Genomic DNA, 10,066 nt, shown 5'->3' with positions numbered 1-10,066 from the left:
CGAACAAGCTAGGGAAAGAGGGGGCGAGGCTTGCCAAGCCAATTAGGCAGGCAATAATGGATTTGCAAGTCACTAGAGGAACCATTTGCCCTCTATTTAAATAGTCAAGATAATTACAGTATATTCAAAAAATACGAATGAGAATATCAGCATGTACAAATCAATTCAGCTAGCCCGTTTTCTTTTATACGTCTCGATTCAAAAGTCAGATGAAGTGACAGAGGAGGCTTTATGGTGTTTCCTCCAGCAGGGAGACAGCACAGAGGAAACTGTTGGCTCCAACCTCCTGACACTAACTCAAAAACAATATTTCCTAGCAATTAGCAATGCTCAGATGCTCCCGTAGTCAATGTAGCAGCTAGACATCAACAACAAAAGCGGTTTTATTTATTTTTTTTGTTCTAATCCAAAGAAGCTTCAGGTGCCAAAATCCACTTCCCTCATGCTTTGATGATTAAACAGCTTGATGTTCCGTCAAATGCCATCTTTGTCAGTCATTCCACCTTCAGGTTAGATCTCTCGAGCCACATTAAAAGGTTCTCGTTGTGCGCGATCCTCCTCCCTCCTCTGTTTTTAATTCACCCGTGTGCAGGCACAGTGTGAAGTACTGGAGGCTCGGCGGCAGCTAGTGAAGGTTGAAAGATTGTGCAGTGGCTGGGCAGGGCCTGACAGTCTGGGCACTGGATCAGTCAGTGGATTTGGGGACTGGCGGCTGGTGGCTAAAGCTATCCCCTAGGTGCACTGACAGAGCAACTTGCTTCATACTGGAACCGAGCTTGTGTGTGTGTGTGTGTCAGTCTGTCTATGTATCTGGAATCAGGATTTGTCTAGCCCCTGGTGGACTCCCTGATAGCCCAGATGGAGAGCCCAAACAAGCCGAAGACTCCTGTGGCCTAGAAAAATAGATTTTACACAGTCAGTGCGACAGTGACAAGATGACATGAATTGTCCTGGCGTTTATGTTGTTTATAACAAATATATATTTTATGTATGCTACTTTTTGTGTCCCCTTTCGGAACACAATAATAATTTAGAAGCAAAATGGTACTAGGATTGCCAACCCAGTCACCAGAATAAATGTCAGCAATGCACGTTGTCATGTTTTGAGTTTGTGATTCTGTGATTTCCTGTTTTATTTTGAAGTTCTGCCCTTGTGTTTTCCCACCCTCTTTTTGTGTTCCCCCGTGATTCGTCAATCAGCCCTTGAGCATACGCTGTGGTCTGTGTGCTCCCTGCTTTCTCTGTCAGTTTTGTCTGATTTGTTCCCCTGAGCCTGTTCCCCTGTCTTCCTGTGTCTCCTCGTGCTACATTTCTGTTTTTTTGTTCCTGGCTTTTAGTTCCTGTTTGCTCGCGTCATTACTGGTTTGTACTTTGCTTTGAGTTGCACTTTGTTGAAGCTTTTGTGTCTCTACTTTGTATCGTAGTATTTTTGCACTTCTTCTTATATTCTGTGGTTGAGCGCTTACAAATGTTGAAACACAGTCTTGAGCAGTAGTCACTGGCCTCATAGATAGCTTATCTCAACCACCATCCCCTCCAGCTCCTGGTATGGCAGTGAGGTCGTAAACATGTAAAGTGAATGTGGTATGATACATTCTGTAGAAATGTTAATATGGTTTTTATTACATTTTATATTTTATATTATATGTCTTTCATGCATGTTTCGTTATCATAACCATCTTTGATAAATTGTAGTTAAATAGTTCAATATGCCTTATTTATTAATAGTTAAGTTCCAACAAAGTTTATGATTATAAGTTTATAATTCTTTGTAAATGGTTAACAAACACTACGTTTGATCGATGAACATTTTGGATTGCCATTTTAACATTGCAACTGATGTTTTTGTAACTAACAGTTTCCACATACAAAACACACAAGTCTCTCCTGCTGTATCGACAGGAAACTTGAGAACAAGATAGGCTTTTTTCAAATAGCACTCCATGACTGACATGTTCGCTGAATAAGCTTCACCTGTTTTTGACACTTCTGTGTCAAGATTTTGTCTTTTACTCCATATGTTGTTTTGCTGTTGAATACATCCTGTCCCTTTTTTTTTGATAGACCTGCTAGGAACAACCAACAAATAGAATAAAATAAAATTGCGATGAAACCTTATACTTAACATTGCTTAACATGCAACGTCACAATCACAAACTCTGCCAAATTGGACTATTATTGTTATTTTTTTGCTTCTAATACTTAAAACGAATGGGTGCTATAATTGGTTTTCTGATTCACAACTCTTTAATGGTAAATGCCTGCATTTTTAAAGCACTCAAATGAAATTGTGCCTCTCATTCACACACTGATGGCAGCCAGCTACCGTGCAAGTTGCTGGCCTGACCATCTGGAGCTATTTTAGGTTCCGTGTCTTTGCAGAGGACACTTCCAACATGTGGACTGGTCTCTACCTCCTGGGCCACAGCTGGGTTTGTTTTTGTTCGTGTTGCTTTGTTGGCTTATTTTAGGAAATGTTTTGAATGGTGAAGCGACTACCTGGAGACTTGTTGTTGTTGTGAGGATGCCATGCAAGCAGCACAGACTCCAGGATGTCACAGGCCTAAATAAGAACATGTTTCATCACATAACTCCACATGAAATCACAGGATGTAATTTATTTTATATTATTATATTTATTATTATTTGTATTATTTATTGTATAGATTACAAAAAAAGACTACATATAAAGATGAAATGTATTTATTAGTGAGCTTTAGACGTGCTGGCAGGAGATTTATTTTCATTTTACATTTGACCTAGGTAATTGCCTCCCCGTTTCCAGCCTATATACAAAGCTAACCTTATTGCCTCCTGACTCCAGCTTTATATTTATTGTACAGACATAATATCCGTGTCAATCTTCTCATTTCTGCAAGAAAAGGATTTGCCAAAACATGGAACTAAACCTACAGACTGAATTTTCTATTTAAAAAAACAAGCAACAAAAAAATAAGGCACTTACAAAAAATATGTAACTTCTGCAGAGCTGGTCCTTCTGGAGGAATAAACACCCTTAGTCACATCGGTTTCTGCTTTGAATTGGAGCCATTTATCAACGGGAGAAGAGCTCAATGATTACTTTTTTAATTTTTGGGATTAAAAAGTAGATTTATCTTCACTCCTGTTTATCAGCCTGACTGCAGCAGCGTTCGGCAGAGGCGATTGCCATTGTACTTTACAACAGGATTGATGTAACGGAGAGGAGAGGGGGAAAAGAAGAGAGATAACTGGAGTCTTTAATAAATAAAAAAAAACTATCTGATGTGACTCAGGCACAAATGCTCATAACCTTGGTAATGTTTTAAAGTGTTATTAGCCACAAGTTTAATGTTGTTCACTGACTTCCCTAGCCTGGAAGTAGCAACATGCGACCAAATTAAATTTCTTTGGGTTTGAACATTACTGGAAACAGTCAGGATAATGTAGATAGACAACCCAACAAATTATAAATCAAAGATCCTGTAATATTTTGACTTTTTAATCCAGAATTCTTACATATTACTTTAATAAAATAGTCTACTAAAGCTGGCATTTAAAAAAAGTGGAAAATAATGACAATAAAGCTTAATAATGACTAGTAATGACTGCTTTGTAGCTATGTATTGGTCAAACCCATATGCCCACTATGATGTTTAATATTCAATTAGCAAATACAGAATCAATGAACAGAGTGGAAAAACATGAGGAAGACCTCCATTGTGCAGCTGTGTCTCTGCAGCCTTTGAAATCCACATCCTGTCAGCTCGAAGTTGGTTCCCAGCAGAGAATATAAATATCAATTGAATCTTTCCCTTTTTTGTTAAGTAAATGCGAGCACAAGAAATGACAGCAGACTGCCAGAAAAATAAATAAAAACAGTAAGGAATCTTCAAGCCTGATCATCCTTATATAGGAGAATTCTCCGCTCACCAGCAACAGTTTGTTTGACAAATATGATGAATTATTAATAAAGCACTGTCAAAATATATAACTGTGTGTCTCCGATATACACTTCAGCAAACAATGACTTATATTTAGACTAGTGTTTTTGATGGTAACATCGGTTTCAGGGGTGGTTGAAGAAATAGTGCTGTGGGATTTTTTTGTGAGATATGCTGCTGTCGTTTCCTCCCTTGCGATTGTGAGGTCGCCATCATCCCCCATTTTTTTTTTTTTTTTTTTTTCCTGAGAGAGTCCATTAGCATAAAATTACCTTTCCCTTCCCTTTCATGCCTCCACAGTCTCACTTCTCCAGAGTGACTCTTCATGAAACTAAAAGGACAAATGTACCTCATAAGTCAACGTCAACTCCGATCATTCAGGGGAGGATCTAAAGGGAGATTGCGGTTCATGTCGAGCGTTTTGAATGTCATGTTATTTGACATGTGGAGGGGAAACAGAGCAAGAGCGTGAGTGTGTGTGTTTGAGAGAGAGAGGGGAAGAGATGGGAAGACCCTACCAAAACAATGCTGATAGAAGTTGTGCATTATTTATAGCACAAAGTCGCAGGAACCTTATTCGAAACGGAAATTCGAAACAAAGGAAGCTTTTTATTTTCTTGGATGTGTAAAATATTAAAAGTCACTCAGGTTAAGGTCACCCAAAAATGACTGCATGCCATTGGATGGATAAAAACAAACTGCTTTGTGCTACCTATTTTAACAGTGAAGGAATTAAAGTCATGGAAAAAAAACCATTAATATCAAGTGAGATGAGAATTAAAACTCAGTAATTCCACACCATTATTATTTACACGTGTGGCCAAAGGTTTATGGACACCCATGTCTTCCTGTTTTCTTTAGGTCTTGTGGGCTTTTAACTATGTTTGGGTGCAAGTGCTGAGATCCCTTACTTAAAAATTCAATATGTGAGAATTTCACTTTAAAACATTTAAAGAATTAACTAAAATTATCAACCGAATGTGAAGAAATATCAGTCTTGTTGTCCTGTCAAAAACGTTGATTTATTGTGTTTCAGAGACATCTACTGAAGTTAGCATTCTAACCAGCTAGCCGTGGTGGTCCAGGGGTCCTCTGCTAGCAGTTGGATCTCACAGTCAACTAATAGAACTGCTAGCTGCACGGCTAACTGAGCTAACTAGGTATCGGCAGCTACAGTTAGCAGCAGTTAGCGGTTACACTGGTGATATGCTGCCCCCTATTTGTTTGGGGTATTAATTCAACGGGTGGCCAATTCTTACATATTGTGACTTTGAGTACAATTTTGAAAACAGGACTTTTAGCTGTAACAGCATAATGTTGCATTGTGGTAATTAGTACAGAAATATTACTAGCAAAATGTACATAAAGTGCCTGGTCCATGTGGTAATATGGCATTAGGGGTTGGGAACATGTCAGGAGTTTATTCTCATTAGAACTGCATATTTGTACATAAAAACTGACCTATTGTTTTATGATTCACATCCCCCCTCCTGTTGACTGTCTTGTCCAAGTCATGTGATGGATAGTGAAATTGACTCCCATCCCGCGGGAATGTCAACCTCTATTACAGATAAGAAATAAGAGAGAGAGGTGCAGCCAAGCCCCCTGGCCAGGCCCGATGTCTTGGCGTAATAGTTGGCATCTGAACCCGTAAGCCAAGGGGTGCCTACATTAGTGGATTATTATTATTAAATGCATTATATCACTTTATAATTATTACTGACGTTTTGGTAATTTTATATATACTATATAATATATACTATATCTCTTAGAATTGTGTAGGTAACCGACAGACTTTCCTGCTGCTTTTGTTGTGGAACAAATGACAACTTTCTCATTCTGATTGAGTACATGGAGTTTGGTGACAGCGCATAACTCACACACATTTTCACAGCGGGCAGGTCGAATCAGCCACAATAACCTCAAACTTTCAATATCCATTCTTCAAGGTCCTATTTGTAAGAATTCCCAAATCATCAAATACTGATGCTCAGGGATTGTAGGTCGGGTCGGCCGCCATCCAGAATGTTCAAACATGTTATTTACAATTTAAGGTCTGGATGATTAGATCACATTCTAGCCCTTGAGGCTAATGCAAGCTAGCATACTGCTGTTGACAGAAACTTAAAAATCTCACCTCCAGTTCTCGCTTAGGAATCAAAAACTCCTGTTTACCATGTCACAACACTCATCAAAACAAGTTTAACCTTCTGCTTTTGATTTATTTTTCTCACTGCAATGTGTTGCACCACACTAATCTCCATTTCATGAATGTTTTCATACGTCCCCATGATTCAACACTTCACTTCCTTGGGTCCTCAATAACAAACCTGCTAAGGTTGAAGTAGGTCGGATGGAAATACTAAAATGGGGGCTGTCATCTAATATTCAAACTCCAAGTATATAATTAAATCATTAACATAAAAAAGGACGTTTTATTGTGAAAATTAAAATTAGATTGTCTACACTCAGCTGTCTGCCTGCACTGAATGTCATGCAGTACATACAGGAGACATCCACTCAACATCACTGTCATTGATGGAAAAGGAATAAGCCAAGTCAATCCCCAAATGAAAATACTTCAGATTATGATCAGTATACGGCAAAATTGTGACACTGTGAGATAAAGTTGTATGCAAGCAATGTCAGTTACAGTTAGCCTCCCATTCCACTACTAGCAACCTGGGGGCTAGCCTGAATAAAAATCGGGCTATGGAATAATGTATCAATTACTAAAACATCACTCAATCTCCCTTGGAGAGACGGCATGTTCTCAGTTCTCAATCTAGCACAAACCACGGCACAGAAAGAGAGAGAGACAGAAAGAGAGAGAGAGGTCTTTAAATGAAGATTTATGGTATAAGACATTGTGTTATTTATCTAATTTGCAATGTGTGGATATGCAGTTGAATGTGCATGCATGTTCATGTTGAAATATATATACCTATACAAGTAGATGTGTCTTTCAATGGATTGGGTTGCCCTGTCATGGGCATAATGAACAAAAAGAGATATTCAAATGATTTGAACCTATGTGGTTTTATTTAGTAGGAATTATCAAATGTCATTTCTGGCCAAATTTGACAGCCCTAAAACCCCAAACACCTTTGGGATAAACTTGAATGTCGACTGCGAGCTGAGCAACATCAGTTCCTGATGTCAGTCTTGACAACCTGACTGAATAAAGGTTATATAATGCTGACAGGAGCATTACAAATGTTTGACTTACGGGTGTCATTTTCCTTGAAAATGTGCTTCAGTCCAAGTCCATGAAATCAAAAACAGACCAGGTTTCTACAAAGAGCACAAACACCAACCATCCACAATCTTTCATAAACACTTTAATTTGAAGGGGCTACAACAGTGTTGATAATGGGTTTGTCTAATGGTTTACAAACTGCAAAACTCATCAAAGAACATCCTCCCTCCAGGGCCAAATTTGATAAATCCAGAAGTATCTTTCTCGTTATTAATTTGGGATCTCCCAAAAACCATTCGTCCATTATTGAGCTTCTCTATTTGTGCTCCCTCACTATGTCTGCTCTCTCTCAGAGAAAGCAACAATAAAATGAATAAGTGAATGCACAGTGTATGTCCATTGGGGAGAGCGTCATCTTGGACACACTATAGACGAAGTATGTAGCTTTCAGTCCCCGTTGACAGGACACAATCAGGCCAGAGCAGCTGTTTATTCTGGAAGCTAGGTGGAGGACGGGGCTGTCATGATGATCCAAAACCAGTAGCCGGTTTGACTGTTTGCTGTCACAGACAATGTGTGCTAGGACAAAGAGAAAAATACAATGACCCCTGGATGGATGGCTACTTGGCAGGAAGCAGGGATCATACATATTAAACTTCTAAGCAGAGTATGGTCAGAGTCGCAGTGACCGCCGGTATGACTCTGTAAGCTTTGACCAAAGACCAAAAATCAAAGGAAGTAGATGTAAAGTCTGGGTTGGGCCTTATCGGTGTTATTCTTCTAATTAATCATAACTTAAGAAGATTTTGATCATGTGTCAGTGAGCATGTCTTACAATTAAAAGGTCAAGGAATTGTCCGTATAATGTGTCAGCCTGTTCTCAATGCCAACAGGTCAAATATGCAGCCCGGTCAGTGGCACCACACTTCTAAATTTGATGCTGTAGATATCCATGTAGGGTCACTTCTAGACGTGCCCTTCGAGTGCAGTAGTACAAAGAGCAATAAAGACCAAGACAGGTGATGACTGGGATGGTTAGATGGGACATTCACAAGACTTTCCCTCTGGAGACCAGGGTTCATGATAATTTTTTGTCCAAGAGTCAAGAGTGATTTGTTTTACTTTATGTAATGTAAGTAACTGAACATAAGTAAATGATGCAACTGATGTAACATACTGTACTTTCCATGAGTCATGCAACATACGTTACGTGATGTGAGTTATGCCAATTACATACCTGACATTATCCCAAAGTATGATCTTTTCCCAACCCTAACCAAGTTTCTTTATTGGGCCAAAACCTAACCAAGTAGTTTATTTGTCCTAAACCTAACCAAGTAGTTTATTTGTCCTACACATAACCAAGTAGTTTATTCTGCCAAACCTAACCAAGTAGATTATTTGTCCTAAACCTAACCAAGTAGTTTATTCTGCCAAACCCTAGCCAGGAAGTTTAATTTTACCTAACCCTAACCAAGTAGGGTTTTCTTGACAACATTAGTAACATTCCAAATGCCGTAATATGTCATACCCGGCTAAATGTTTGTCAGCATGCTTTATTTTGAAAATCTAACCAAATGTTGTATATTAGGTATCATCACCAACTTCACCGCGGAGCCTTCCAAGTGCCACTAACCAAGCTGCTGAATTTGACGAGTTGGGAGTGAGAACAAGTTGTGTTTCATACTACTACTGTTCCCCCCAACCCATATGTAAATGTAATTTTTAGGAGACAGGGTTGATATATACATGAACTGAACAACTGCATGTCTGTTCTTTCATTTATTATTTAACTGATGATGATGATCAATATAATCTTTTTAAAGTTCTGAAACATTTGGACTTGCATTGAAAAAGCACATCTTACAATATTAATAAGCAGTTTAATGTGTGCCTAACATTGACTGTGGCAGTAATTCTACCCCTGCAGTTCTAAAAATTTCCCTTTCCTTGAACTGGATCTGTTGCTAGCAGCAGGATAAGTGATGTGCCGCAGGGCAGCGACTGCTCTTACCAAAGTTGAGCAGAGTGCTTGTCCCTCCACCTCCACCTCTATCTGTTCCAACAGTTTGAACTACGACTAGTGACCCCCACCCAACCCCCATTCAAGAGCTTCATTTTTCACCCTTCCCTGCAGGGCCACCGCCGTTATCCACCTGAGTTATCACAGGTAGGAGAAAGTGCAGCCAGTAAAGAAGCTAAATGAATTGTTCCTTAGCTATTCCGAATACTTAATTGAAATAGAAAAAAATGGAAATACATCCGTTGCCTGGTTTGGACACACTGACAGCCTCTATCACTGCTTTGTTTCTCTCCCAGGAAATAAAGAGGGGCTAAAGAGAGAGGAGAAAGATGGGGAGAGAAGGTGTTTCTTCCTCCCAGAGGTAATTACATATTGATCTGAGTCACCGAAGATCTAAACTGTGACACTGCGTTTAGTTTTATCTCAAAAGGAACTTGTCTGTGTTTTTCTTTCTTTGTCCTCTTAAATTGTACAGTGCTGAGAGTGAGGAGAAATGATATTCAGCTAATTACATTTTCATGGAGCCGTCCCTCTTCCCCTCGCCTCCTGCTTTCAGGTCTCTGTTGTTATGGACTTTACAATTACTTGATAATTAAATGGAGGAGGTCTTTCTACTCCACTGTTTGCAAAGTCCTTTATTCGTTCTATGAGGGAGACTTTTTAAATTACCCAGTCACTCCCTTTCTCCGCCTCTTGCTCCTCACCCTCTCTCTCTCTCCCTCTCTACGTCTTTCAGACTTCAGACGCTGTCTGTCCAATGATCCAGAACAGCCTTCAGCATCCCCCCGCTGATGAATTAAAAGTGTTCCTTTGGCATTCGAGGCCTTGGTGGGGGATTCAAAAGGCAGGAGGCGAATAAAAAAATCTTTTTCTTTGAGAAAGTGAGAGAGGAAGAGTCGCTCCGTGGAGTGCACTTGTCGA

Source organism: Pagrus pagrus, assembly GCF_965226575.1.
Source record: "Pagrus pagrus genome assembly, chromosome: 24".
Classification (NCBI taxonomy): domain Eukaryota; kingdom Metazoa; phylum Chordata; class Actinopteri; order Spariformes; family Sparidae; genus Pagrus; species Pagrus pagrus.
This window is presented reverse-complemented; position numbering follows the sequence as displayed.